Source organism: Vidua macroura, assembly GCF_024509145.1.
Source record: "Vidua macroura isolate BioBank_ID:100142 chromosome W unlocalized genomic scaffold, ASM2450914v1 whyW_random_scaffold_68, whole genome shotgun sequence".
Lineage (NCBI taxonomy): Eukaryota > Metazoa > Chordata > Aves > Passeriformes > Viduidae > Vidua > Vidua macroura.
Genome location: NW_026530538.1, coordinates 1,799,310 through 1,815,167, shown reverse-complemented (window position 1 = coordinate 1,815,167; position 15,858 = coordinate 1,799,310).

Genomic DNA, 15,858 nt, shown 5'->3' with positions numbered 1-15,858 from the left:
CCCTAAATGCAGTCTCTGTGTTGAGAATTGGTTCAGTCTATGGCTATATAAGAAAAGTCCAGCCAAAGGCCACTCCATCATCTCCTCCCACCTCGAATTTCTTTTCCATCTTCTTCTGACATCTCAGGTCCCAGACTGTCTCTCTGTCTCTGTTTCCAACATTAATTTAGTTAATTGCTTCTTAATTTCCCCGTTCACTCTTTCTACCTTTCCTGAACTCTGAGGATGCCAAGGAGTATGATACTGCTGCTGGGTCCCTAAGGCTGAGAAAACTTCCTTAGCCACTTTAGATACAAAATGAGGGCCTCTGTCTGAGTCTATTACTTCCAGTATTCCATATCTTGGGATTATCTCTTCTAATAATACCTTCACCACGGTTTGGGCGGTTGCCCTTGCAGTGGGGAATGCCTCTACGTAATGAGTAAGGTGGTCCACCAGTACCAGTAAATACTTATACCTCCCCACCTTCGGCAATTCAGTGAAATCTATTTGTGTATGAGAGAAGGGTCTATGGGCTAGCTCTCTTCCTCCCAATACCCGTTCCCTCTGTTGATGTTTATTAACCTTTTGGCAGATTAAACAGCGGTGGGTTATTTGTTTGGCCAAATTATATACTCCAATGCACATGTATTTGATGGCAAATTGATCCACTAGTGCCTGAGTTCCCCAGTGGGTCTTTCCATGAATTGCCTGTAATATTCTTAGGGCGAGTGCTTTCGGAAGGACCTCTCTGCCATCCGGTAATTCCCATTTCCCCTCGCTCTGTTTCTGTATTCCCATTTGAGCTGGTTTGGCTTGTTCTTGCAAAGTGAATGTCAAAATGTGTATTGGGCCATGTAAACAGCAGTGTCTTTTATTGGGGTTTTCACAGGCACATCGTACCCCCTCTGTTCCCAAGTTCTTCCAGCAGGTGGTAGCAGAGGATGGTTCACTTTCCAAATCATCCCTACAGGTTGAGCAGTCTTCCTAGTCGAAACTGCCCTGCTTTGCAGAGTCAATAAAGCTGCTCTCTTGGCTTCCTGATCGGCCAGATTGTTCCCTCTTACAATAGGACTCATTCCGGTTTGGTGCCCCCGCACATGTACAACAGCTATTCCTTTTGGGTGTCTTATTAGCTCCTCATGAATTAATCCCTTCCCTTGGGAACTTATCAAACCCCTTTCTTCCCAAATTTTTCCGAAGGTGTGCACTATCCCATAAGCATACTTTGTGTATATTGTCCCTACCTTTCTGTTCAATAGTTTCAGGGCCCTTAATACTGCATACAGTTCACATGCCTGGGCCGACCAACTTGGGCTTAGAGGGCCAGATTCTATTACCTTAAGGGTTTTTCCATCTACAATAGCATACCCAGATTTCCTCTTTCCTTCTAATACTCGAGAGGATCCATCTACAAAAAGTCTGTCTCCCGTTTCCAATTCCTCTTCCTCCAAGTTGGGTCTGATCTTTGTTCTTCTATATGTCGGAGGCAATCATGGGTCAATTCCTCACTGGGTTCCCCATATAAAAACTGAGCGGAGTTCTGCAAGATGGTTGTTTCCAGTGATAGTTTAGGGGATGATATCAAAATCCCTTCATACTTCACAAGCCGAGTGTCCTGGTTTTGGACAAATTAGGGGAAAACACCTCCAAAGGAGCCCCCTATAGAAAACCAAACCCTCCGCAACCTCCCCCCACCACCGGGTTTGGGAGGAATTCCTTCAGAGGGGAAAGTGGAAAAAACTTGTTTATTAAGGCACAACAAAAAAACACTCCCCAGCACAAGAGAAATAGCCCAAGATGACCACAGATGTTTTCACCAGTCCAAGAGGGTTGAGCTGTATCTCTCTTCGCCGCAGAGGGTACGCAGCTTCTTTCGCAGACCCCGGGGGAGCTCCTGCCCGGAGTAGGTCCGATGTCTTCGGGGGGGGGGGGGGGGGGAAGGGAACAACGGAAACCGGGAAAAAGGGAAAAAAATTGGCAAAAAAGCAAGCCAGCGAAAAGCAGAGAAAAAAGAGAGGAAAGCAGAGCCAGCAAAGCATGCAGCCAGCAGCAAGCCAAAGCAGCAAGCAAGCTAAGCAGCAAGCCAGCAGCCAGCCGGGGTGGGGGGGAAGGAAGACAAAACAAACTGAGGACAGGGAACAGAAACCACGATTGGGATAATGAGCATGAAAATGTCCTGTCCCCACGACACCGAGCATCAGTAATCCATTTTTCTGCTTTTTGTTGCAATACCCCTCTAATGTTATGTGGAGACAATTTTAACTTGCCCCCAAAAGTGATTTTAACTGCCTCCTCTACTAGGAGGGCTGCTGCTACTATTGCCTGCAAGCACGTAGGCCATCCCCGGCTGACGGGGTCTAGGAGTTTAGATATATATATGCTACAGGCTTTTTACTCCCAGCCCAGTCCTGGGCCAGAACCCCATATGCTGTTCCTCCTTCTGCATTAACAAATAAGAAAAAGGGCCTCTTTAAATCCGGTAAACTAAGCACTGGCATGTTCACTAATTCTGCTTTTAGGATTTGTAATTGTTCCTCATCCTCCCAGGACCATTTCACCAAGCCCTCTTTGGATAATTTATCATACAGAAACTTGACCCTTCCACTAAAGTTTTCAATCCACTGCCTGCAATATCCAAACAACCCCAATAATTGTCTCACCTGTCTTTTAGTTTTGGGGGCTGGGATTGAGAGTATTCCCTTCACTCTCTCAGGGTCCAATTTCTTGGTCCCCTGGCTCAACCTATGTCCCAAGTATTTCACCTCCTTTTCCACGAATTGCAATTTAGATTTGGAGACCTTTAGTCCTTTCAAACGTAAAAAGTTTAGCAGCTTTATGCTCTCTTGTCTAACTACTTCCTCACTCATCCCAGCTATTAATAAATCATCCACATACTGTATCAATGTTGCCCCTTCCCCCAAATGATAATCTCATAAAATTTGTTCTAGGGCCTGCCCAAATAGGTTGGGGGATTCTGTAAAGCCCTGTGGGAGCACTGTCCACCTCAATTGCTGCTTCCTGTGGGTATTCGGGTCCTCCCATTCAAAGGCAAAATAATCTCTGCAGGTCTCCTTCAGGGGGCATGCCCAGAATGCATCCTTTAAATCTATTACACTGTACCATTGGTTCTCTGGCCCTAGTTGACTTAATAGCATGTGTGGGTTTGTGACTACGGGGAATCTTTCTATTGTTCTTTTGTTAATCTCCCTTAAATCATGCACTAATCTATAATTCCCATCAGCCTTTCTTATGGGTAAGATGGGGGTATTAAATGGGGACATAGAGGGTTCGAGCAATCCTTGTCTCAGCAACCTATCAATTTCAGGTTTCAAACCCTGTCTTCCCTCCTTGGATAGAGGGTATGGTTTAATTCTGACAGGGGTTTCTGTGTTTCTAATTGTTACCTCGAATGCTCAGTATTTAACTTTCCCACAGTGTCAGGGGTGTACCATACTTCAGGGTTTATTTTCTCCTCATCTATAGCATGCAGGGGGCATAATTTAATGTTTAGCCAATTTTCTACCACCTCTACTCCAATTCCCAACTCAGTCATCAAATCCCGTCCCAGGAGATTGTAATCAGCCTCTGGGACTAGCAATAAGGATCCCAATCCCACCTTAGCGTCGGTTTCAATTAGTACATTCTTTATTACAGGTACTCCAAAGGGTTCCCTCTTTGCTCCAACTACCTCTACCTTTTCTGTTGAGACTTTACACCCTTGGGATAGGGCTTGGACAGTTGATCTTTCTGCCACTGAGTCCACTAGGAACTCAATCTCCTATTGCTGGGGACCTACTTTAAGTTTTACCAGGGGCTCTGTTCTTTCCTGTGTCCCCAATAAATAGAGCCCCTGACCCCCCTAATCTTCTTGGAACAGTTTCTCATCTGCCATCCTTTTCCTGCACTCCTTCCTCATATGCCCCCTTTTCCCACAGTAAAAGCACACCACCCCTCCTTCCTTTTCTCTTCTCGATGCCTCTCCTCCCCGATTATTCTCTCTTTTCATACCACTTCCCTTCTGTGAGGGCCCCATTCTCTGTCCTTCCCAGACCGCTGCAACCATCATCTTCACCTGTCTCTTATGACTCTCGTCCTCTCTCCGAACGTACACCTTCTACGCTTCCCTCAACAACTCATCCAGGCCCCTACCCTGCCAGTCTTCCAATTTTTCCAACTTCTTTCGAATGTCTACCCATGATCTAGCCACAAACTGAGTTTTCAACAATGCCTGCCCCATGGGGGTGTCGGGGTCTACCCCTGAATACAGTTGAAAGCTCTTTCTGAGTCTCCCCAACCACTCTGTGGGGTCCTCATCTTTTTTCTGTTGCTCACAAAATGCCTTATTAATAATCTGGCCTCTGGGTACAGACTCCCTTATCCCTTGGATTATGATGGTTCTTAGGTCTGTCATGTGAGCCCTGTGTTCTGGGGTCTGGTTATCCCAATCAGGACGTTGTAAAGGTCACTTAGTGTCAGCTAAGGGACCTGCCTGGTGATCATCATCCCATATCCTCATCCCTGCTGTCCTGATCATCCTCCTTTCTTCTGATGTAAACAAGATACTTAAGATAGACTGCATTTCATCCCAGATATATACGTTAGGCCCCAAAAATTGATCTATTCTCTCCGCCATCCCTAAGGGGTCTTCCAAGAGATGCCCCATCTCTTTCTTCAATTCCTGAATGTCTCCCGAGTTCAGGGGAATCACCACATACCCTATCCCCGGGATCTGGGCCGGCTGTCCTTGTTGCCCCGCATTCGGGTTCGGGACCATTCCCATTCCCACCTCCCTGAGGGGAAACAATGCTTGTTCTTCCTGCCTCCTTCTGGACTGGCTCCTAGTTATCCAGCGATCTACCTCCGGGGAGCCAGATTCCAAACCCCTTTCCCCCTGGGGGCCAGCCACATGTGCTGTGGGGTTAGGTGGTGGTAAAGGCAGAGGAGGGGACGGAGGAGGAGGTGGTATGTATTGTGGGGGGGTGGACCTGGTAATTCTGCCTCATGTTTAGACTTCTTTTTTCTTTTCCGAGTGTTGAGAGCAAAGAGATTCACCCTGGTTTCAGTTACTATCCAGAGGGCGGCATACTCGCTTTCCTCCAGACTGAAAGGTTCCTTAGAATTCACATATATATTTAGGGCCTGACAGATCCAATCCTTGAAAGATCCAAAGACCGGCCAATAAAGGTGATCTCCTCTAATCTGCTTTCCACCCCATACTTTCATACAATAATGTATCATTTTCACTTTATCCTTCCCCTTTCTAGATGGAAAGGCATGCCAATTTGCAATCATCAATCCCAGTGGGCTACCTGGCGGTATATGGGGGAGTTTTACTTGGGCCCCCCCACCCATGGGATCAGAGGTCCTGCTTTTCCTCTGTCCCATCTTCTGGAGTGCCTTCTCACACACACACACACACACACACTGCCCCCTGTTTGTGGCCCAGCCCCTTGTGGGGTCTGGAAACCGCACTACTATGAGGTCCGCACTTGCCTCGCCCTGACTTAGGGCATCTAACACAGCACACTCCGGGATACCCAACCCCAACCGTACGGATTCCCAACCTATACTTATGCACTCCTGTGCCTTCGTCCGGGGCTTCATGCACAAAGATTACGGGGTTGCCAGCTTTTCTTTTGCTCGCTGCCAATTTAGGGTTCGTCGGTCAGGGTCCCGGAGGATAGCACCCAAGTGGGGCCACTGCCTACACAGCGGGGCGCCTCCCCAGAAGGGGCTCCTACCAGGTTGCCCCGATCCGAGTCACGGCACCAAATTTGTTATAAGTTTGGAGCGGCAATAATTGACCAAAGTGACAATTGGATCAGGTTAACTTATTAAGGCAAGCGACAGTGAGCAAAACAGCGCTGGGTGACCGGGGAGTCCTTACTCGCCAATGGTTCGTTTTTTTCCATTACAGTCCTTAGGTTTTTATTGCTTCTCTGTTTCCGGCGGACGTGTTGGCTCTGAGTTGCTCTGCGTCTGCGCAGCCTGTTGCTAGGGGGTCTGAGTTGCTCTGCATCTGTGCAGCCTGTTGCTAGGGGGTCTGAGTTGCTCTGCTCTCCGGTGGTCACTGGCATGAAGGTACCTCCTTTTCCTCGGATTCTACAGTGCCCTGAGAAGTAACTTTACATATATGGTCGCACAAATCTGCTTAAGCAAGGGATATCGGCATAGTTCTGCAACTGGCCTTGTTAGGCCGGATGCCTCCGGTTTCCTGTCTGCCTGGGAATTTTCTGTACCCTTTGTACTCTTTTCCTCCTCTTTTTTTTTTCGGTTTTTTTTCCAATTGATGAACAAATTAATCCACTACAAAGGTTAGTAACTGTCCAATTTTATCCCAAAATGAAACGGAATTTATATCTTGAATGGTATAATTTGGTAATTCAGCTGTCAGCCAGCAGACAAAGTGGACTAGTTGCTTATTTGGGAATGTAACATTAATCAAAATATTGTTAAGGTGTTTTAATGTACTCTTTTGTTGAACAGTTAGCTTTGTGCCCATTCTGATGTTTTAAAAGCTATTTGTTCAATATCTACCTCCAGACACAACGCAGCACGAATCCCCGCTGTCACAGAGAGCACAGGGAGTGGGGGGGGGGGGGGGGGGGGCGGAGAACCGTGTCGCCGAGAAGGGAGGCTCCCGCCTCTTTTTCTCGGCTCCCGGAGGCACAGGGGGGTGTCCCGCCGCCATCCTGGCTTCAGGTACCCGTTCTGTGCCGTCCCCACCCCTGAAACGCGGGCTCTGTCGGCTCGGGGCAGCTCTGACCGGCAGAAAAAAACCACACAAGCCCGCTTGTAACACAAACTGTGCCCGCTGGGTCCTAGCTTCCCCGGCAGGCACCGTTTCCACGGCCGCAGTGGTAAAGTTTCCCCTCCCAGCTAGGGATTTTTCCTGGGATAGCACGGAGGGGGTCTTACCGCTCCTATTGGACCGTGGTTGTCGTACGTAGCAGCGTCAGAAGTCCTTGCCCTGGGTCGACTTGCCTCAGGCGCCAGCAAGCTCCCGACCTCACCCCCGTCACTTACAGCCATGCAAAAAGCAGCTAATAAGTAACAGGGTAGTTGAACTTCCCAAAGAGCTTTGGAGACCCTCAGGGGCTCCATCTTCTACATGGGCTTTTAATATTTCATAAAACACCCATGTTGGGAGCCAACTGAAATAGTTACCCCCGCAGCCCCCTGGAGTTATTAGGCTAGCCCAGATCTGAGAGAGCTTTGGGGGAAATATTTCAGGGTTAAGGCAAAAGATTCAAAAAGAGTCTCTAACCCCCAATGTGGTCCAAGACATTTATTCCTGGAGGTTTCCAGGGGAGGAAGAGGGAAAGAGAGTGAACAAGGAAGGAACAGGGCATTATCTAGACTCCTGTTCAGGAAGAGATAATTGGCTCCCAGCCAATTGGGTCCATAAAGGAAGGAAGGGTTAGACTAACATGGTTACAGCTACAGGGGTCTCTGGGGGGAGGGAAAAAACCATTTCCCAGAGCGATGCAATAATCAGCACGCAGATGAACCCGGAGATGACATGGAGGATGTTGAAGCAACTACAACAAAGAACTGAAATCCTGATGCACAGTGTAGGAGTTGCACTAGCCCCAGAGAACACCTTCCTGGCCTACCTAGCAATAGTAGCTAGCAACAGCACTGTAAGAATTCTGTGACTCTTCTGGACAAACATTGGTTGCCTCTGAGGACACGAAGCATAGTGAGAGGAAAAATTATCTAATCACCATCCAGCCCTTGTGGCCAAGGCAGGAGCAGGGGTAGGGCTGCCAGGAACATGGCTGTGCCTGGAAGCTTATGGAGGCAACCCGCAGAGACCTTGTGTCCCACTGCACCCAACATAATTTTGTTTGGTTCCTGGTGACCTTCTTCAGTGGCCAAGTTCAGACGATGAGGGCATCTGGCTGCACTTCTCTTATATAAGGTATCTCTCAGAGGGGCAGAGATACCTCGAGAATTGGGCTGGTAAAAGAAGGGGCTGAGGTAGCTGCTAGCTCTCTCTCTCTCTCGGCTTCAGAGGAGAACAGTCAAGCTGCTGCTTCGGGGAGGGAATTTGCTGCCACCGCCTTAGCCCAGCCTGGTCCTGCTTCTTCTGCCATAGGGTGAGCCTCTGCTCGTGAGAGGAATCACTGAACTGGGACCTTATTACCACCCTACCTCACTGAAAAAAAAAAGAACTCTCACCATCTGCTCGGGAGCCTGGCTGCTGCAGCCCCACACCCACTGTTCTTTTGCTACTGCTCCGAGTTTTTGCTACATTGTAGCTCTGCACCCCCCTGCCCTGCCGGGATGCCCCATGGTTCTACCCCTGCCGGGACGCCCAGCAGTTCCAACCCTTCCCTGATGCCCCTCAGTTCCAGCTACAGCTGTGGAGCTTCTGATGCATCTCATCTACCACCCTGGGGTTTTTTGCTTATTCCTGCCGTTCCAGCTTACTGCTTCTGAGAGTCCTGCTGGGGCACTGGGATCAACTGCCCCTGGGGGGTTTGTAAAGCAAGCCCTTTTTTCCATTCCTTCCCGTCTCAGTCAAGCCACCATTACTGTGTGGTCCCTGAACTTGCACCGAAGGGCCCCCTGCAGCTGTGGGGCAATCATTGCACCTGCCCTGCCCACCTGGAGCCTGCTAGCACCCCTGCCGGCTGTGACCATCACTACACCAAAGGGGAAAGTGCCTGCAACTGAGAAGGCTGTTACCGGGTTTCTGGTTCTGTTTGTTGTCACTGCCATTGTTGTTTGTTTGCCTTGTTATACATACTAGTAAAGAACTATTATTCCTTTTCTCACATCATTGCCTGAAGGCTCCTTAATTTCAAAATTATAATAATTTGGAGCCAAGGGGGTCACATTTTCCATTCCAAGAGAGGCTCCTGCCTTCCTTAGCAGACACCTGTCTTTCAAACCAAGACATTCAGTTATTCCCTGCTCCATGCTTACAGAAGGACATTCAGTAATGTCAAAGTCAGCATTTCCAGCCAATGGACTCCCTCCTGCCTAAACAGCATGGCCCCCAAGCTCTGGCTATATGAGCTCTGGAACAGCAGCCATTTATTTCCAAATGCAGAAGAAGCAATTCTCTGGGAGCATTGGACACCATCTTTTTGTTTTCCTATGCTATGAGTCTCTCTGTCAGTGGCACAGTTTTTTGGTGTGTTTTTATGGATTATGATATGCATCCCATGTATCTTATCTTGTGTGCAACAGATGACAAATAATAGTCTTAATAAGAGAATGGCTTTACAGGCGCAGACTGTTTTAGCATTAGAATACATGAACAAAGAAGAGGGAGATGTGGGATACAAGAAAAGTCTTATAGAATAAGTAAAAGGCCTTTGCTCACTTTTGTTCATGATTCAGGAAAAGCACTTAGGGAAATGTGCAGCCAGAATGAAGACAAGAAGAAGTTAAGTTTTGGGTGAACAACACCTGATCAGAGTTCTAATTGGTCAGATGTTGCTATGACCTCACATTAGAAATGGACGAGACACATACTTGTTCTTCAAGCAGCGAAAGATCTCTTTATTATTCTCAACCTAAATTTATAGGGTTTACTAAAAGTATCGTGCCTCTCTCTGGTTGGTAACAAGTTGTTACCTCCTTTGATTGGTTAGTTCGTTAGTGGTGGCTACCTGCTTGCTAGTTTCTTTCTTTAGAGATGTTTGCATTCCTCTTTCAATGATCTAGGATTGTTTTCACAGGTGCAAACTGTCTTCTCATAAGAAAAGATTGTTATGCTGATTCTCACTGTTACATTTCTTTTCTCACGGGAACATCTCAGGCTAGCTGTCAGATTAGCTGAAGTAATTAGGCCTGATTTTACAAGGCCTTTCTTTTGTAAGGTTTTACCTATATGTAACAGTCAGAGGAATGTGTGGACAGCAACACAGGAGGTGGCATGCGGCCAAGGTCTGTTTGTTTTAGTTAAAAAGAATGCTAACAAGTGTAATTTTAGACAGAGTATTTTTAGCACAATATAAAGCCTTGCATAGCATATTTTTAGCACAGTATAAAAGCCTAGCATAGTCATACAGTATATAAGGCCTTGAATGGTGGTAATAAATGATTCTCTTTGGAAGAAACAAGGGAGCCCGTGTCATCATTGCTACATCCTACTTCCTCATGTCTTCTCCTTGGTCACACAGAAAGAACCAGAATTTTCCATGTGGCCTGTGCTTGGGGCTTCCTTTCCCTCTGCCCAGCCAGGAGAGGACCCATCTCTTAGGCTGCCCTGACAGCTGAGGTTCTGGTCCATAGGGATGTGGAAGTACCCAGAGTTTATTCTAAGTTTCAGAGCCAGGAGGATGTGATCTCTACCACTGGTATATCCATTTCCAGGTAATACAATGCTACCAAGCTGCTGGAATATGATACAGGGTTGCTTTGAACTACCTTCCTCCACATGGCCATTGTGCAAGGGGCATCATCTGGATCTTTAGGGACCCTGTCACTTTTTAGATCACTACAGATGATTTCCAGCACTGCTAATTCTTGCAAGTACTGCATACCTTCATCTGCAGTGGTCCACTTCCCTAGGGAGTTCACAAGATCTTCCTTAAATGGATATCTTGCCCTCACACTTGAGAGGAGACATCTACAGTGACTGCAAATTTCTCCTTCTTTTCCAATTTCTCTTTCAATTTCCTGATCTCTAGCAAGGGATCCCAATGGTTGGGCTTTGTGACCTTTTAATTGCTGACTGTTGGCCCCATTATCCCAGCATTGAAACAGCCAGGCAGAAATCTGTTCACCTGGCTGGCAGCTGTAATCTTTTCACAAGTCTCAAAGTTCTAATGAGGTCAGGGATCCAGTAACTTTGGTTTCCTGTTTGATTTGCTTCACCCCTTTCTTCAACTTCTTTGTTGAAGGACCTGCTTCTTGATCAAATCCCTCCTTTCCTACTGAAACTTCTTCTTCTTCTTCTTCTTCTTCTTCTTCTTCTTCTTCTTCTTCTTCTTCTTCTTCTTCTTCTTCTTCTTCTCCCGATGCCTCAGGTTTTAGCTTTTTTTTTTTTTTCAGATTCTGTGCTGCTTTAGTGTGTGGGTCTGGGCTTCATATAAGGGGATAGTAAACTCTCTTCACAGAGTAGGTAGACAAAACTATTCCTTCTCTAGCTGGGGACCCAAGGACAACTGATCCAGATCTCAGGCCCAAGAGCATAAACTGTTGTAGATGTTGGCGAACCCAGTGGGAAGAATGATGATGTCTAACTCCAGTTCAGAAGGCTGAATGATTTCTTTATTATAATTATGCTATAATACATTAATATACTATATAAAAGAGGATACTAAAAACTACATGCTACTTTCTCTAACTCTCATATCTAACTAACTCACAACTCGTGACCCTCTTGCAAGAGTCCAGACACAGGTGGATCTGATTGGCCATCAGGCCCAAACAATCCACCATGATCCAACCAAGCATTCGCTCTAGGTAAACAATTCTCCAAACACATTCCACAAGAGAAAAACAAGGAGCAGAAATAGAAATTGTTTTCTCTTTCATTTCTCTCTGTGCACCTCAATGAAAAATCCTGAGAGAGAGAAATGTGCTTGCCACACATAAACAACAGTGGACTGAAGAGAGAAAAACAAGAAGGATGGGACTTCATGTGTTGGGGAAGATGAAATAGCAAGGCCCTATAAATATGATGGCCTGGCAAAAGAGTCAGAAGATACAGATATTGAGATGAAAACAAGGTTTGAAATACCAAACCTTAATTACTGAGCATCTCGAAAACAATAATGCAGCCAAGCTGAAAGCAATCCCCCCTTCTGATAGATCCTAAGGTCAAATGGAATGTCCTGTCTCACCCCCCAATGTATGGTTCATCCCATACCTGTAACCCTCCCCTGAAGTATCAGGTGTCTGTAACCCCATTGGCCCAAGTCCTGTCCCAGCCCACCTTGAAGCCCCCTGATAAGGTGTGGCCGAGGGACCGGACGCTCTCTCTTGGACCTTCCTTCTGGGACGCCCACCTGGCACCCTCTCTCTCCCTCTCCCTCTCTCTCTCTCTCTCTCCCCCCGCTCTCCCTGGGCCTGCCACGAGTTGCAGCTAGCAACTCTAAGCAGGGCCCTTCATCCTTTACAATAAACCATATGCTCTAAAGACCGGGCTTCAGAGATCCTTCACCACCACCCATCCAAACCGTCCTGGAGCCCAGCAGTCCCCGCATCATGGACTGGAGCTGTAATTGGACAATTAGCATCAATATGCTAATAGACCAAAACTTATAAAAATGTGAGATCTTGTGACCAAACTCTCTTTTGCTTTCATCTTGGAGCCATCCAGGTAGAGCCACGACTGTGGCTCCAGTACTGCCAGGGTGTGGCCTTTGAAGGCACTTCAATAAATATCCTCTTTATTCCTCTTAACTTTGTCTAGCCTCTGTTCCAGGTCCTTAAGGCATCACTTCTTCCCTTACTAATTGATGGTATGGTCCTGTAACTTGCCTTGTCCATTTCTCCTTTTTCACTACTGTGGCAATTACTATAGTTGCTGTGGCTCAAGTCCCTGTCTCAGCCATAGTGTCCTCAAACACAGTTTGGGTTCCTGCCTCAACTACAATCCTCTGAGAGTATTGAACAGTGGCTCAGTAGGTACAGGTCAGGCCCCAGTACAGGGCCAGAAGCTGATGGTTTTCATTGGGGTAGGCAAGGCACTTCTCTATCAGTTGATGGGCCAGTTTGTCAGGCTTGATTACATGTTCAGGTGGAAAGCCCCAGGTAATGGGAGGTGATAACCACCTAAAAAAACTATCCAAATCTTTCTACACACCCTACCACCAAGGAACTAGACACCTCAGGGCAGATTTCAATATCTCCTCACCTAAAATTTGTTTTCTCTTTCACCAGGATGATGCCAGATTCCATGAATTCCATAGTGTACCAACAATCTTAGCTAATATTATTAAGAGTATTAAACAACTTACATAAGGATGAGCAATGGCCATGGAAGCCTGCATTATAAAATGGTTCACATCAATTTGACTGTGGCTGGTTGGCCCACCTTTAAGTTGTCCTAAAAAGCCTATATTTTATCATTTGGAGCTGTTTCAAAAGATATAGGGCTCAAGAAAGCTCGTGAAACACAACTAGCCATTGGTCCATATTGATTTTTTCTGATATAACACAGAGGGTAACCTTTTATCCCATTCAGACTCATGTGGCCTAAGGTAGCCCTTTTGTTACCAAAAATTTGGTAAAAATAAAAAAATCTCCTTAACACCAGTGTAGCATTAAGAAGCAGGCATTCTTTATTTGTGTGGATGCATGAGGGGATAGCTCCTCTGAAATATCATGCATGTTGAGTACAAGAAGGTTTCTGCTTATGTACTGTATTTTACATACATATTCATTGATCATCCCAGAATAAAGATACATATGATAATAATTTCCCCAAAATCATTAAGATGTTTTCCCTCCCTTATGCATGGGGATTTTTGCCCTGGTGGTCTCTTTCGTGGTTCCTAGTGGTCAGGGACCCCAAAGTTATAGCTGACTGACTGTGAACTGCTAAAATTGGCAGAAACTGGAGCTAGTTACCTTCCAGTTCTTCTTACACAATGGGTATTGTACAGTTCCATAGGCCAGCAGGCTTTGAAGAATAAGCATTGTGTCAGCTCACCAGGTGTAGACAATTTTTCATCTGGCAACACTTTGGCAAACCATTGGCATGCTCCACAGTCCCATTTGTTTGGGGATAATAAGGTGTATGGAAAACCCATTTAATACGTTCCTTTTTGGCCCAATCTTATTCTATCACACTGGTGAAGTATGATCCATTTTCACTCTGTATAGAGTCTGGGACACGGAGACTAGAAAACTGGTTACTAGGTCCTGAAATAGTAGCATTGGCATCAGCATGTCTGCTTTTAGTGGCAACTAACAGTCCAGAGACCACTTCCACACCTGTTAGTATGTATTGTAACTATTAGATGTCTTCAGAGGCCCAATATAATCTATTTGCCAAGTGGACCGATGTTGGAACCCAGGGCACAGGGAATGTTTCTCTGTCTGCTCTGAGGGGTCCTGGCCCCCAGAGAAGCACTGACTTTGACCTTCGCCCATGGAGAAAGCTTCCAAGACTTTGAGATAGACTAGAGTCTACCAGAGTGTGAAATAGAGAATAGGGAATAGTTTAGTCTATCACTGGGTGAGAAATTTGGGTTTTGGGATTTTTTAGCATGGAAGTAGATAGGAAACAAGATGGGGGATTTTGGGCGCTGTCTCAGGCTTCTTCTTCTTCATCTACTCCATTTTCTGCAGTGTTGGTGGCACAGGGTGATTGGTCAAGGAAAGCTGCAATCTTAGGTTACGTGGACAGACAAGGGATGAGTTATTGGTAGAGAAGTAGAAATAAAGCACATTTTAAGAGTTAATTGGATGAAACAGCTTTAAAAGACCTTGAAACTGTACATCTTGTAGCCATTTTGCGGTGCTTTTCCTGCACGCAAAGACTGGTGCAGACAGCGTACAGAAGTTTTGATAAAATAACAATAAACAACAAGCTGAAGACTGAAAAAGTCCCGTTCGTCTCTCTTTCCTGTCACAGAACTGCTACAGAAGGGTTTCCCCCATCAGGGGAGCCCCCTGTGAGGCCCAACGAGAGGGGCAAACACCCATAGACCAGTGTTTTGGTACTTTTCATATGCAAAGGCAATGCCAGGTCTGGATGATTTTGTCCAAATCTCAGTTGACACTGGGGAAACTGTGAGAATGCCTTTATACATCTTCCTGGTCAATGGCCAGCCTCTGCTTTGTGCTGCAAAAAATAGAGCTCCTTGTCCAGTATGCCCGAATTTACAATGTAACCATTCACCCAATCTATATCAATGTTGAGGATCTTCCAACTGATCAATTTCTATCTTTCTGATTTTTGTCAGCTGATCTACCTTGCTGTTCTAATAAGTCTGTAAAGCTTTGTCATTTTCATGAGGTTTGACCTATTCTATGTGGATTGGTTGGGACTGAGCCTGTAACAACAACCATTTCCAATCTTCCTTCTGCCAAACCGTTTTTCCATTCACTTGTCAATCTAATGCTTCCCACTGACACAACCACTGTGTGGCACCAGCCCAGGCTGTATAAGAATCAGCATATATTGTCTTTGCTACCTCCTTTACTTCCAGCAATACAGCTTTTAACTGTCCCACCTGTGCACTTCCCATTCCTGCTTCTACCACTTCCATTCCTGTCTGAATGTTAAAAGCAACTGCTCTGTACTTCCATTTAACATCAATGCATTTGGCTCAGGCATCAGTGAACCAAATATCTTCAGAGTCTGAAGTGAATGCAGAAGCATCCAGTATAGGACTAGGTTTATGTGTCTGTTGTAAAGCTAACATGTCTGGAGTCACAACTAGCTGTAATTTTGTAGGTTTTCTTGGCCCTTCAGTTACATCCATTTGATCTGTTACCCCTGAGATATATGCATACCATTTATGTACAGTTGGTCTTCATGGAATTCCCTCTGCCAGAGCACTGACCCTCTTAATGCTAGCTAACAGGCTGAAAGGTTCTTGGATTTTCACAGGCTGATGCTGTTGAATTTTTTCTACTTGTTTAAGAGCTCGGGTCAGAGATCACCTCTTTTACCAGTCAGTGTATCTCTTTTCAGTATCTTTTAATGCTGTGGAACTGAACCCTAATGGTTGTTTGGGTCTGTGTGGACCTTTCTGAAACATATTACAATAAGTCCCATGTTCAGCAAAGCCCCATTCAGCTATTATAGAATCACTGGGGTGAACTGGCCCAAGTAATTGATATGTTTTTAACTCTTCTATCAGTGTTTGCAAAGCCTGTTTGTGACTATCAAGCCATTCCCAGTTTTGTTTTTTCCTCATAAATGTGTACAATGTTCTTGCTACTATAGAAAATCCA